The sequence below is a fragment of the Protopterus annectens genome, chromosome 12.part0 (genome assembly GCF_019279795.1).
Source record: "Protopterus annectens isolate FY-2018-M chromosome 12.part0, PAN1.0, whole genome shotgun sequence".
Lineage (NCBI taxonomy): Eukaryota > Metazoa > Chordata > Ceratodontiformes > Protopteridae > Protopterus > Protopterus annectens.
Window position 1 is genome coordinate 297,166,321 of NC_056746.1, and position 15,050 is coordinate 297,181,370.

The 15,050-nt window shown below is 40.8% G+C and overlaps 1 protein-coding gene across 3 annotated transcripts in view; it reads right to left on the reverse strand.

Moving 5' to 3' along the window:
• IMPA1 (inositol monophosphatase 1) overlaps positions 1–2,966 on the reverse strand; it is a 450,995-nt gene extending 448,029 nt beyond the window's left edge. Inside the window, exon 1 of one of the 3 annotated variants that reach the window (XM_044089366.1) lies at positions 2,873–2,966. The gene's annotated coding sequence lies outside the window, so the exon portion shown is untranslated. Of the gene's footprint in view, positions 1–2,858 lie in introns of all 3 variants that reach the window. The other 2 variants (XM_044089368.1, XM_044089367.1) reach the window with 2 other exon arrangements.
• Positions 2,967–15,050: the final 12,084 nt, after the last annotated feature.

The window sequence follows — 15,050 nt, forward strand, 5'->3', positions numbered from 1 at the left end:
GCCAGTTTGCAATCCATCTAGTGACATAGGGGTTTATATTTAAGCTGGTGAGCTTATCTATAATGCCCGAGTGGGGTATTGTATCGAAAGCTTTTGCGAGGTCCAGTTAGGCTGTGTGGACCACCTTCCCCTCGTCAATGGCCTTGGTGACTGTTTCAAAGAAATCAACCAGGTTTAAGAGGCAGGATCTGCCCTTAACAAAGCGAACTGGGTAGGATCCAGTGTCTGTAGGTCCCCAATATCTTTATTTATGAGGTCCATGATGATCCTTTCCATAGCTTTGCAGACCAAGCTAGTCAGGCTTATGGGGCAATAGTTTCCAGGAACCGTTGAGGCACCACCTTTATGGAGAGGGACCACTGTTGCTGTACGCCACTCTTTGGGCACATATCCTGTAGTAAGGCTGAGAATGAACAGTAGTTTTATGTTTGGGTTTAGCTCTTCTTGGAGTTCATGTAGGACGCAGCCCGGGACACCGTCTGGTCCCATTGATGCTGTGTTTTTTGCTTTGAAGAGGGCGGCTCTTACCTGAGCATCTGAGATGTCAGGGGGGCAGCACTCTGCTGGGATAGATATTTGCCCTTTTGGTGGGGAGAAGTTTGTGCTGAACCTGTCAGCTAGGATGTTGGCAATGTCTGTGGGTTCAGTGTTTTTTTTGTCATTTTGGACTAATTCTGAGCATATCTGGGAATTACCACCCAGGTTCCTAACATAACTAAAGAAAGCCTTGTGATTATCCTTAGTGTCCTGTGCAATTTTTCTCTAGAAGCTGGCCTTAGACAATTTTATGAGTGCCCGTAGTTTTTTGCTAATACTGATCAGTGATGCCTTCCCATTTTGGGATTTTGCTCTATTATTTAGTAGCTTCCTCCTTCTATTGTATAGTTTGTTTATGGCTGGGGTCCACCAGACAGGACGTCTGCCTTTGGAGGATTGGGTCTTGGTTTTATTTGGGATCGCATGATCCATGCATTCCTGAAGGTGTTCATAGAATGCGTTTATAAAGGATTCTGCGGTCTGGGCCGTATTGTCTACAGGCCCGGGGGCTTTGAAGGATTCCACCTCGGTTTTGAGGAGTGTGAAATTTGCTTTAGAGAAGTTGTTCACTGTGGTTTTCTGGGCAGGGGGTGGGGTCGGGATGTGAATATCCAGTGAGATTAGTTTATGGTCTGATCTTACCAGTGAGGGATACACTTATGGTCTGGAGCATAGAGTCCCCATGTTGGTGATGATCAGGTCCAGTATGTTTTCCCCTCTTGTGGGAGTGGTAACAAGTTGTTCCATAGCATTTGAGCTTATAAATTCTAGGAACCTTTGGGCTAGAGTGTCGGAGCTAGAGTAATGCTCCCAGTTTATGTTTGGGTAGTTGAAGTCACCCAATATAATGGTGTTTGGAGAGACCTTCATATTTTCCAGTGTTCTCAGAAAGGCTGAGTGGGGTTCCTAGGTTTGGGAGGGTGGTCTGTAGCAGGCTATAAACTGGAAGGCAGTTTTACCCACTGTTAGTTGCACATGGATAGTCTCTGATGCTTCGTGCTTTGCCACCAACCTGGAGGTGTGGGTATCTTTGATGAATATCGATACTCCCCCTCCTTTTGTGGTTCGGTCCAAGTTTTGGGGCCGAAAAGCATGGTATGAGGTAGAACCTGGTAGTGCTGGGGTGCTCTCGGGAGCCCTGAACCAGGTTTCTGTTACTGCACAGATATCGATGTTCTCCATGCTAAGGAAAGTTTCAAGTGTGTGCATCTTGAGGTTTAAACTTCTGGGGTTGAGTAGCATTACTCTTAGTTTCTTATCCCTTGTGATACCTATGGAGGTGGGTTTGTCTTTTGAGCCTTGCCTAAAAAAGGCACTATGGGGGTAGCAAGAGCCTTTGCCAATATCCGAAAGCCCAGGGGTGACAGGTGCAAGCCATCCCTAGTGAAGCATCATGGCTTGTCGAGCATATCATCCCAAGTTGACAGAGAATTCATGTCTCTAGTGTATGACCTTTTCATTACTGCACTTCTCATAGATTTGCTGGAAAGGTAAAACTCTTTTCAGAAAAAAAAAATTCTACACAAATTTGAGGCGCCAAGTACACGCACTCAATTGCTACACATTATGAATTACTTAACTAAGTGTAACCCAGTGAATTAAACTCTTAAAAAACAATCTAAAACAGGAAGGAGATGGTTAATAATGCCCTAGAGTATTTTAAAATCTAATTACTTAATAATTTAAGATGCTGTGCAGTCCATAAAGAAGGCACACTTTAGAATATTTTGTTCTACAGTGTTTTACATTTCCAGCATTTATGTCTCACATTCTGCTCAAGAACGGTAGAGACATAATACATACCTCTCGACCTCTTAGCACAAAAAATCTGGACAAAGTCTGACATAATGGGGGACAAAGGCCCAAAAATTGAAACCGATTTTTAAATACTGCTCTTAGAAAATTGCTAGAATAACAGCAGGATCTGTGTTCGCATACATTTACTGAAGAAGTCTGAAACTCAAACGTATGTCATTATTTAGTGATTTCGATTATCAGATCATCCCAACGAGTGAATTACCAGAAAAATCACATATTTTTGAGGAGGAGACCGAAAATATGACGCAAAACTCTGGACATTCTGTGAAAATCTGGACACCTGAGAGGTATACCGTACTGCCAACAACTAACCAGACTGTAAGGCTTATTTTTTTTTTCAATGGAAATTTTCTTCTTAACTGTGTCCTGTCAAACCAGCTTAATCAGATTTCACATTTCAAATAATGCCAATAACGTAAGTAAGTGTGCAATGATATACCATGTCAACTATTATCAGCAGAAATCCATTTCTATACAGTGTAAAGATTAAAAATCACACATACATATTATTTATTACCTTCAGGGATGTCCAGAAAATTTTACAGCTGAACTCGGTACAGTTTTCAAACTCCTGCTTCCTGACACGCCTCTACGTTTAGCACGTATGACGTATACAGGATAACCTTAGTAAAGGCATTTGTCTGCTGGTAACTTGTCAAAGTGCTTCGTTTGCAGTTTCATGTCCTTCGTTGTAGTACTGTCTTTGATACGTTTGTATCGCTTTCATTTATTGTAGTGTGGTTTTGTTTTTTTAGGTGATCTAGCTACCTTCAAAAGATTAGACGCCTGAAAGCCAATTGGTGATAATCCCCCAAGCAGCTCATATTCAGTTATGCATACCATCTATGTTTACTTGACTTGAGCCTAATGAGTGGTTGTGTTGCGACTTACCTGCAACCCTCAGTGTGCTAAAACGTATAGAATAATAACATGAGTCGATTCATTTTGAAGTGCTTTGTTGCATCAGTATGATATACTATGCTTGTCTTGTCTGTTTTTATAAGGATGATGTGTAAAGTAATTGCTCATTTTTCCTCCCATCTCGAGCCAAAATGTAGGAGATACCTCGAAAAGTATTACTGAATTGTCAGTTGTGTAAGATATTTGTAACAAAGGGGAGAACTGCAGTCATTAAATGCATATAAATACCACTATTATACTTGCCTTATGGCAGTCCAATAGAATTTACGATAGTTGTTTAAAACAACTGACCAGAAATCTGTGAAGTGTCCCTTGGAAACATTGCCTTGGATGAAAATAAGCATGCATATAATTTTACAGATCACACCAAGCATTTGTTTGGAAGGAATGTCTGCAGTCATGTATTTATTATGCCTATAAAATTAGTGCCAGATCGTAAGTCAATGTCAATCAAGACTTTCAGATGTGTGCAAAGGGCAGAACTTGGAAGAAAATCATATCCAGTCAACCAGCCCATAATATACCACCGTAGTCTCTGTAAATGCTCAGGATTGCGGTGGTGTTGTTGCAGTAGCGTTGTCGCCTCACAGTAAGACGTTGTCCTGTTCGATTCTCAGCTAGAGCGTCTTCTGTGTGGAGACATGCATGAATGGGCGTACCTTTGTTGAAGGTTCATAGGTTCATAGGTAGGTACTAGGCTATCTGCCCAAGGGCCTATGCAAGCCTAGCCAACAAGGTTTCCTGGCTTATGCCACCCAAGAAAGTTATTTTCCTGTGCCACTGACGAGCAGAGACACAGAAGTGATCCCCGGGGTGTATTTCCTATTTCCCATTCACTCATCAAGATTTTTCTTGAAGAGTGCTAATGAAGAACTTTGCTTGACATAGATGGGTAGCCTGTTCCAGAGTATGGGAAGTCTCTGGGATAGGAATCTATCCCTCCAGCATATCCTGTTTATTGTGGTGACAAGGTTTAGGTCCCTAGAGCGTGTAGCTCGGAGGGATTGGGATTTCTTTAGGTGTAGCATGTCCAACAGCTCTGGGTTTGACATAGCTTTATATCTTAGGCAGAGATCACCGCTGAGTAGGCGATAAGCTACGGAGTAAAGCTGGAGTTTTTTGAGGCGGTCAGTGTAGGACATTTGTTTGACTCCAGTAATCCTCTTTGTGAGGTACTTCTGTGGCCTTTCCAGCTGCTGCAGATGTCTTGTGAGGTACATTCCAAAAGGGAATAACATGAGTAATGGGTCTAATGAGTGATGAGTAGAGAGTAACGATGACCTCTTTTTTCCTGGACGAGAACCCTTTTATGATGAGGTGTGCCACGTAGAAGGACTTCCTGACTACTGTGGCGATGTGACTATCAAAGGAGAGACTACTGTCCACCTGGGTCCCAAGGTCTCTTATTACGCATTTGGTATTAAGTAGATTGCTGCCTATGTGGTAGTTCATGGGTACAGAGTTTTTACAAAAGGGGATGACACTGCACTTTTTGGCAGAGAGGCCCTTCTGTAGGATGTTCACATCATTTGGGGACTTGACTATGGCTCCCAGTTTGCAGTCATCTGCAAACTTCGTTAGCCAGAGGCCTTCTGTGTTAGCCTGTACTTCAGAGAAGTAGATACCAAACAGGAGCGGTCCCAGAACGGAACCCTGTGGTACTCCACTTGTGTGTCAGGGCCAGCAACTTGGCACGTAAGAATCTACTGCCAATCATTAGCGGACCGGAGTTCTGCTGTGGCGACCCCTAACCGGGAAAAGCCAAAAGACACAACAACAAAAAGTCTCTGTAAATGCTCAACCTGCACCAACGGCTGAAGGGCTCTACAACCAAACACCAACAATACCCTGTCACCTTTCAGCCAGATACCAGTGCAGGGCGGCCCACCCAGAGAAGGGCCAAGATGTCTGAGTCTTCAACCCTCCCCAGGTCAATCACATTCCTTTGCAATTTTAGTTTTCTAAGTCTGCCCTACCACCCATCATGGTTGTGACAGCTACCTATCCTACCTACCATATGCTGGGAAAGGCAAAAACCTGAAAACCCAGTGGGACAAAACAGGAAATTCTTTCCTGACCCCTAGTGAGATCACCCTTACAGGTCAGCAAACACCTGCCTACTCTTATCAGTCAGTACTTAATATTTCTCACCTTGTGCTATCTATACCTCTTCTTGCTTTTACAAGGGAGGGTGGGAGCTCTGCTATGCTGTCGAAAAGAGAGCTTGCCTGGCTAATTGTATCTTTTTAAAGCTCTTCCTTTACCTTCCCATCTACCTTTACACACACACACACACACACACACACACACACACACACACACACCCCTTCCTGATTCTAACCCGCTTCCTGCTTTCCTGCTCCCCTCTTCTGCATGCTATTTTCACCTTGGCAATATAGCTGTGCCTATGATTCCTTGACACACTTCCATTCTTTCATTTCTAATCCATATTTTCTAGTGTTGGTCACAGTGGCAGCAAGCTAAGAGATTGATTTCTCTGTGTACCCAGCAAGACACCAGCATACATATCAACTATCCAGACTTTTGCCTCATATTTTTGGTCTGTTCCTCAAAAAATGTATGTTTTTTATTCTGGCAGATCACTAACAACTGAAGTCAGTAATGACATACATTTCAGTTTCAGACTTCATATCCTTCAGAAAAATTAATGGAAACACAAATTGTGTTATTCTATCATCTTTCTAAATTTTTAAGAGCAATATTTAAAATCTGTCCCTATTTTTTGGGTAATTGTCCTCCCATTATTATAGGCTTTGTCCAGATTTCTTGTGCAAAGAGGTTGAGAGGTATGGTCCCCAGTGAATTTTCTGGTATCTCTAGGCATTTCCAGTTATGCTTAGATATATCATCCCCTTCTGTGTGCTCTAAGTCTATCCCAGTGCTTTCTCCCAGCAAGCCATGCGTTAGTACACCTACTGTGAGAGGTGCCCAGACCAACTCAGCTGACTTCTCTGAGCCTGAAGGATTGGGACCATAATAAAAGATTTTTAAGAGTGCCTAATTTATTTTTCCCTTGTTGATTGGGTTAGTCTTACTCAGCTCTTTTCAGGGAGACCTGAGGTTGTATTTATACTACATGGGGAAATTTGGCCAGGGCATCACAGAACTTCCTGTACTCTTTTCAATAGGTGCCATGAGATTTTTACATTCACTCGAGTTACCACCAACTCAGGCAGATGGGGCCTCAGTTTAACATCTCATCCAATGGACAACACACGCAGGAGTGCAGTATCCCCTCCTTACGCTGCACTGTGGTGTTAGCAATCCACCTCCTCAGTGTGGGAATAGAACCAACAGCATTCTGCATCAAAGGGAAGTGTGCTATCTGTTGCACCAGTGACACTAGTAAGCCTCACCCTCTGAAAAAGAGTAAACATAGCAACCCTGCAGATCATCCTTATTTCCACTGCTTTCTGATTGTATCAGGGGTCTTATTTGTGTCACCCCCAAAGCTCAATGCCACCAAAGGTAATGATGGTGACACAGGCTTAGAGCTCCCCTGTAGTCTAATTCTTGCTTCACCACCAAATTTCAGTATAACACTGGCAGAACTGCTGCACCCTTCCATGTTTCCATATACCCTCTCTCCTCACTCATGAACATGGCCCTAAGATATTTATCTTCTCTATCTTGAAGTAACTGCCCCCCCCCACACACACACACACACACACACACCTTTGAAAAGCAGTGCACTATCTTGTGGTAGATAATCATGATCTCTATGGAGGTGCTAATTTTGATCCTGTCTGATTTACACTCAACAGCAAAAAACATCAGTGCACACTGAAGATCACTTGAAACTAAGCTGACATTACTTGTAAATAAGGACACAACCCTCACATCCCCAAACTGGATACTTTCCATAGCTTGGGTTTACCTTGATATCTATCCTGTTCTTCAAAGTGTCTAATCAGTATGGAGATGAAATATATCCTTACAGTGTCCTGTACTCACCTTACATGTATTTGACTTATATGAACACAACTCACTCCTCAAATACAGTCACTGCATGACATAGAACTTGTAGTGTTCTAATGTTGCTCTTCAAACAAGACATTCTGGAGTATGTGGTCATATGCCTTCCAGGTCCACAAAACACATGCAGATATCCTTGGTAATGAAATTATGTGAGCACTCAAAAATCTGTGCAAGAACAAAGGATTCATGCACTGTTCAACAACCAGGACAAAATCTGTTCTGCTGCTCATGAATCACAGACTTCACTACTAGATAAAGTCTAATTTCCAGTACCTTGGTATAGACCTTCAGAAGGAGGCTAATAAGTGTGACCTGTCTGTAACTGGAACACATCTGCCTATCCTCCAGTTTGAAAATGGGGAGCCCTGTCCCATCTGTCCTTATCTGAAGTAATATTCCCAGCTTCCACATGACATTGAGATGGCATTTTAACCATGACTGTCCAACAATGTCTTATAACTTCAGGATTTCTGGCCAAATTTCATCTACTCACACAGTGACATTGTCAACAACAAAAAAAAAGCAATCTCACCAGTAGCTTTTTGGCAAGGCATGTTCACCAGATGCAGGAGTTCCTCAGGCTGTTCTGTCCAACTCCTTATATTGTTCCCAGTCAGGGTTAGTGTTTCTCCACTCTTGCTGAGATGAACATGGAAAATGTTCTGCCTTCCCCTCCTGAGATAACAGATGGTTTGCTGTGACCTCTTTGAGTCCATCTCAAAGCCACTCTTCATGGCATTGACAAATTTCTACAACACCCAGGTATTTGCTTTCACAGCTAACACAGCTGCTGCCCTCCTGGCTTGTCAGAACCTAACAGTCAAAAGTGAAGACCCGCCACACACACTAAAAATACATGGATGGACACTGTATTTAAACTGATGACTTCTCTCAGTGCCTCTGTCCATTAGCATGTCCTAGACTTATAGCGATGATAAGCACAGAGCACCCATTAGCCGTAGCTCCTCACCACCCCTTCACATACTGAGGTCTTAAATATCTTGGTCTCAAACATCCCCAGAGACACACAGGCCTTAACTGAAGCATAAACTAAATTAAAATAATGAAAACCAGTAAAGTAATATGCATAACTAGTACACATTTCTACATTCTCCAGTACCTACTTTATCCTGTTTAAGGTTCTGGGAAAAGCAGAACCTATCCTGGCAATCAGAAGGTTTAATGAAGACAACAGTTGAGCAGTTGAGCAAAAAGTCACCTTTATCAGACAACAAAGCTTTCAGGTATAAAACCCTTTCTCAATGATTAACCCAGAATACTAATCTTCAGTGAGTCCATTGTCAAATGCATATATTCATATTCAGCCACACACACACACACACACACACACACACACACACACACACACACACACACACACACACACATGCATGCACACATGCATGTACGCACCACACCACCAGTTTGTATAACAGTATGTCTTTTGGATGTGGAAGGAGATTGGAGCACCATGAAAAGCACTCGTGAACACAGGGAATACAAGCAGACCCCTACCTGTCAGGAAGGTAAAGCAGAAGAAGAGTTAGGGATAGTGGAGTGTGCAGAGTGTGCATTAGCATTAACTGATTGCTGCAGAAGGTGTTAATGTGCTTATATTAAAGGAAGAAAAATTATAAGTTAAAGTTACACATTTAAAATAGATGGAGGTCCCTCTGTTACGAGTTAAGAATCTCTAGTCAAAGGGTAATCTCAGCATCCCATCTATATTCTTCCATCTTGTTCCTCTGTTCACACATAAGCTATAACTCCTAAATATTCTTTATGTATATGTGTGTGTGTGTATGTATATATATATATATATATATATATATATATATATATATATATATATATATATATAGATATAGATATATAGATATATATAGAGATAGATAGATATAGATAGATAGAAATATTTTTTTCATTATATGCCTTGTTAAGTCCATGTTCCTTCTTCAAGAAACTTAGCATTCCACTACCTTTCAAAGTAGAAAACAGTGGGTGGAGCTTCTAGTCAGGGCATTTTCATTCAGGAGGAGGCCAAGATGACATAGGAAAATGGCAATCATTTGTCTTAAGGGCAGACTGTTAGCTGTTTGTTGCCTAAAGATGACTGTCAGTTTGGGATCCAGTCAAGCAGTGACATTGCAGCAGACAACAGTAAAGTAGCTTCCACAGATGGGTTATACATGAAAGTACATGTAAATAAAAAAAAATGTATCCCTCAGTCAAAATTGTGTAAACGATTCTTTCCAAGTCAGTAAATCAAAATGAAACAGTACTACATCAAGTGAAAGAATAGCAGATCAGTGTGAGAAAAATAGGACTAAAGGCACAGAAATGGATGGAAAGTGTTTGTGGAGAGCGAGCTTAGTGTGGAATCTGACAGCAAGAGGTTGATGCTGGAGAGTGAGATTCTGGTGTCTGGATGTCACAGACACAAAGGTGGAACATGGAACCTCAGTGCCTGGTCTAAAGGATTCTTGACTGTAATTAGAAAGAAGGTAAATGAGATCACATGGCTTTGAAAATAACGGCCCAGCAGACAGGAAGGCTGATGGGATTAAGGCAAGATGGGTGGATAAGAGGAGTTAAAAAAAAACAGAATGGTGGGGAAGCAAACTTCTGCTAATTTCACACACAGTAAATGCTCTGACTGAGGTACACAGTAGGAATAGGGGATTTTCATAACTGTTGATTATGAAAGGAATGTTAAATTTCCACTAAAAACCTCATATGAATTTAATTATGTGATAGAGAGTTGATTTCAGTTCCAAGATACCATGGTTACTGGAGCTCCTTTAGAAGTGAAAGCAATAAAAATATTCTTTCATCACTGAATTTGTGCCCTTGAGTGTGTGTGCGTGTGTGTGTACTTTCACAGCCTTTGATTAAAACATTTGTCCCAAATGAAGGACTGGACAGCAATAAATTATAAAAACAATCTGCTTTTTACTCTGCCCCCATTCAGTGTGGTTGGTGTTCACTGGCTCTGTGATACAAATAGATAAAGCTTTGACTTTGGCTTGAACAGTCTGGGACCAGTTAATGACACCATTGTTGAAGGAGCTAGCCAGGAGGGGTAGGAATGAGTGTCCAATACTAGCTTGCCTTTCCCTGGTGAGAAAGGTGGCGTTGCCTTCTGCTACACTGACTTTTAGTGAAAGCGGAGTGCAAAACATATAGCATAAAGGCTAGGAATTGTGCTTTTCTCTGTCAAGTATTATATATGCATTGCGGCTGCCATCTGTATATAACTGGAAGCATGCTCATAGCTTAGGGTCAGCACTGCAGGTTCCTGCTTCAGTGGTTACAGATGTCATACTGCAAATGGTAGGGATTAGGATTACCATCATGAAGTGCCTGATGTCTACTGGTGATTAGCACTCAACTCTGAATTGTGGAATAATTGAGCCAATAGATCGGGAGTTTTTGGACTCTCTACCAGCACAGCTGGATAGAAATATATATATAACATGTGCCTGGTGTTCTACCTTTCAGGTCATTTTCTTCATCTAGGTTATTGCTTCCTTGTATTGCCTCATACTTTATCACTGCCTTTCTGACTGTCTCCCTGTAATATGTTTATTAGTCCTACATAGACATATAAACATAATTTTAAACTAACAGAAGTAAGTTAAATCTATACTGCTTAATAACCACATGTAGATAGTGCTCTTTGTAAAACTTCAGAATGACTGTCAACATGCTTAAATCTTAAACAGAATTTTTGAGTATTGGTAAACATCCCAATTCATTAAAAAGCTACAAGGGGAAATGGTTTATACTTGTATAATATTTTTCTAGCAGTAGTTTACTGCAGCACTGGAAGTGAATCCCGTTTTACTGTTTTTTATCTCCCATGCCTGCTGCCTATGAAGTCTCCCCTCATTAAAACAATACCTTGTCAGGTATAGGGGTGGTCATTCAGGTGCCACAAGGATACTTTGTGTTCTCACAAGCCATTATCCCAACAATGAGAGCTTTTCTTTATTTCGGACATTTCTTTTTGACATCTACTGCACTGAAGTCAAGAACAACATCAAGGCCCTCAAAGTGATCTAGTGTGCAGATGATTGCAAAGTAGGTACAGTCACAGAATCCCCCAAAGACACAAATACCCTCCAGAAAGGTCTGGCACAGACTAATGACTGGTGCCAGAGCCATGGTCTAAAACTTAATGCCAAGAAATGCATAATAATATCCTTTGAGAAGATAGCTTCCTATGGAAACCACCACATTGATAATACACTCTTAGGAGAAGATCTAGTGGTCAGGGATTTGGGAATGCATGTAGACAAGTAACCTGGGCTTTGGTCATCATGTGTCCACAGCAGCAAGGAACTCATTCTATTTTACACAGATTATAAGCACTGGTATCGCTTCTACATCCAAGGATGTCATTGTTTCACTGTACTTGTCCATTATCAGACCAGTCATAGTGTACAGTAACCCCCCCTTTGGTATGTACCTGACCAGGCATATGCAATAACTGGTACATCCAGAGTTTTCTGACAAAAAATACAGGGCATAAACAACATGTCCTGTGTGGACCATCTCAAAGCCCTATGCCTGTACTCAGTCTCCTACAGAATGCTGAGGTGCAGTCTACACCTGGCCTACAAAGCATCCTCTGATCCCGCTATGATGGACCTTCTGCATATCCACAAAACAAATAGCAGCAAAATCACCTGATCTAGGGACCTAAAGTTCATCTGCAATATAAATAGGACATGTTAAAGGGACAGGTATATGTCTCAGAGACTACCCCTTGTCTGGAATAGGCTTCCTATCCATGTAAAGCAGAGTTCTTCTCTAACCCAATTCAAGCATAACTTGGACCAGTGGGATGGGGAATTAGAAATGTATCCTTGGACTGGCATGTATGTTTCTAGTAGACAGAGGCAGCCTGTAAACGTTTGTCCATCTATGCCCAAGCCTACATATACCTCCTAAAATAACCCTTGGGTATCGAAACTTGTCAGATACATTTGGGAAGTATAGCTAGGCTCAAGGTCATTAGCCTAGTAATCACCAATGTTCCTATGAACCCCACCCTTGGTGGTGAAGTGAGCACTTGCATAACAGTAGCAGCAGCAATCTGTACCCTATTGTTGAACATGCGTGTTCCCCCATGCACCAACATGGGCCAGCATCACCAACCTGGGTGGCCTCGTCTATATCTTTCTCAGCACCATCTCCCTGATCATGATAGGCCTCCTCTCTCATGCTAAGGCCCAGTTATTAGAGTAGCAGTACAAGCTTCATAGAAATAAGCATAATTCCTCCTTGGATGGCAGCACATTTCTACTCTGCTTGCTCTGTCAAGTGCCTGAGCCAATAGTCCAACTCAAATCAACTGGGCCATAGAGCTTTATCTCTCATGCTCTCTATTTCTCTGGGGCAGGCTGCTCTGCTGTTTTTTTTTTTTTGGATACATGCAGAGAATATTCTGTGTGGAGCTTTTCTTCTTTTGCATCCAATTAAAATGGGCTATGCTGAACTGGAAAAACCAATCAAAAAATAAGTAAATAAAGAAAGAAAGAATGTTGCAGCTTGTTTGACTAGGAAGTATACTGTTTTTCATTAGCCTGAACCAGTTTGCAACTGATTTGGAGTATGGGAATGGAAATGGAAGGTGAGAGTTTCAGCTGTGGTTAAAAAAAAAACAAACCCATTCTCATAGTATGTTGTTTAAGGAAAAAATGGATGGCAGTAGTTTTACCCTAGCAGGTTAATGTATGCTTTAGGATTTAGGATCCAGAGCTTTTGAATGTAAGAAGTGGTAAAACAGGGGGCCCAATTCCAAAAAACTTGGTCTCAGTGTAAGTGACCACTTAAACTGAGAACAGTCTTTTGGAATCTGGCCCCTGGTGTAAGTTTGTTTATTGATAGACTTTACCCTGAAATAAATCACTTAGACTGAGAGCAGATGTTTTGGAATCAGGGTAGACTTAAACTAAGAGCATCTCTTTTGGAATTTGGCCCAAAATGATTAAGGAATACAGTTCTGTAGTGTTTAAGCTGACAGTACAAACAGAAAATATACTATAGCTGTTGTGAAGATAAATGACAATGTTTTTGTGAATTACAACTGTACAACTTGTGAAAGAAATAAAATATGATACTTTGTGTTAGTGGAGAGAGAAGATACTGGAATGGAAGAAGGATGCAAATATTATAGTGGAAACAGTGATAAGAGAAAACAAGAGGAAGAGAAAGGAAAATGAACTAGCAAGAACAAGGGAGTATAAAACAAAGGTGGAAGAAAAAATGGAACATTTTTCTGTGTTGCAGAATGAAGCAGAAAGGAAGTGCAAGTCAGAAAGAGCAATCACTGAAAGAAACTGGAGGCAGATAATATTCACAATAGGAGAACACAATAAAAAAAAAAACACTCTGCATAGGGGAAAATAAGCAGACATTTGTTACTTTAAATGTTAAATGTATAAGAAGCGTCTTTTGGGAAGGGGAGTCCTGTTTGTCACTGGCCAGTTGATCAATGCTGAGAATGTTGAAACTGAATGATCACTCTCACATTTCTTGCCAGCTAGACTTGAAGAAGAGGAGGAAGATTTATACAGCTCATATTGTTTACAAGGTTGTTACCAGACCAAAACATACAAGGAATTGTAAGGAAAACCACAAGAATCTTACACATGTATGTTAACAAATATTGTTATGGCAAATCTTAAATCATTTTGGAGACACAGGCAACTGTGCAGTTCTATTTTAACTTGTGTTTGGAATGGTTGTTTTAAGAATATGGTAGGTATAAAGAAACACATTTTACAGGGAGGCATAAATGGCATTTAATGAAAATGTATAAGTTTCACATGTCAAGTGTTGTAAACAGAGGTGACAGCAGGAGTTAAAAGGATACTAAAAGAACAATGACAAAGTAATCTGCATATCAGACTCAGAGGGTGATGTTGGAATAGAGTTATGCAAATTATAAATAAAATATATAGAGAAGTATGTGGAAGAAGCTTTTAGATTTAAAAAAATCTAAACAAAAGTTAAATGAAGTAAGAGGTAATATGACAAGTTAATTTAAGATAAAGATGAAGTGATTAATATAGAGGGGGAAATATTTGGATAGGTTACAGGAGAGTACAGTTTATAATTACTACATAACAACTGGACAGTAAAATATGAAATCTGCAAAGTTGAATGATTGCATGGCAAAACTGTCTGCCAAGAATATTTTATAAGAATTTGAGAACTGTAATGTGCAGTGTTTTATTGTCTGTGTTAACAGTAGTTGCTGTGAGCTGTTTTTTATCCACCTAATCTATCAAAAACAGTAGGGGGAAGTTCCCCAAAGCCCTGGCCAAATTTCCCCTGGCAGTATAAATACCTCCAAGGGTCCCCTGAAAAGATTGTATTTTATGTTGTTTTGAATAAAGTCCAATTTCTGTACACAGTTCACTACTGGGAATATTTTCAGTGAATATTTTGTCTTTGTTTCTCCAGTGCACTTTACTCCATGAGTGCTGTTTTTTGGTTGTTTATAGTAATCAGGTGGAGAAAGACAAGTAATGGGACACCAGAAAAGTTGCAAGGAGCCTGGTCGATTCCCCTGCCTAGGGCCCTGTTTGACCATAATCCTACTCTGGTTTGGAAACTTTCCTTTACATTTCTAAACTGTTTTTTTCTTACCCATATTGGATGTCAGCTAGGAGGGGTAAATGGGGATGTGGTAGACAAATCCCATACAAAGACTAACACATCTAGTGTCTTTTTGCTTAGGAGCAGAACATGACTATAAAGCT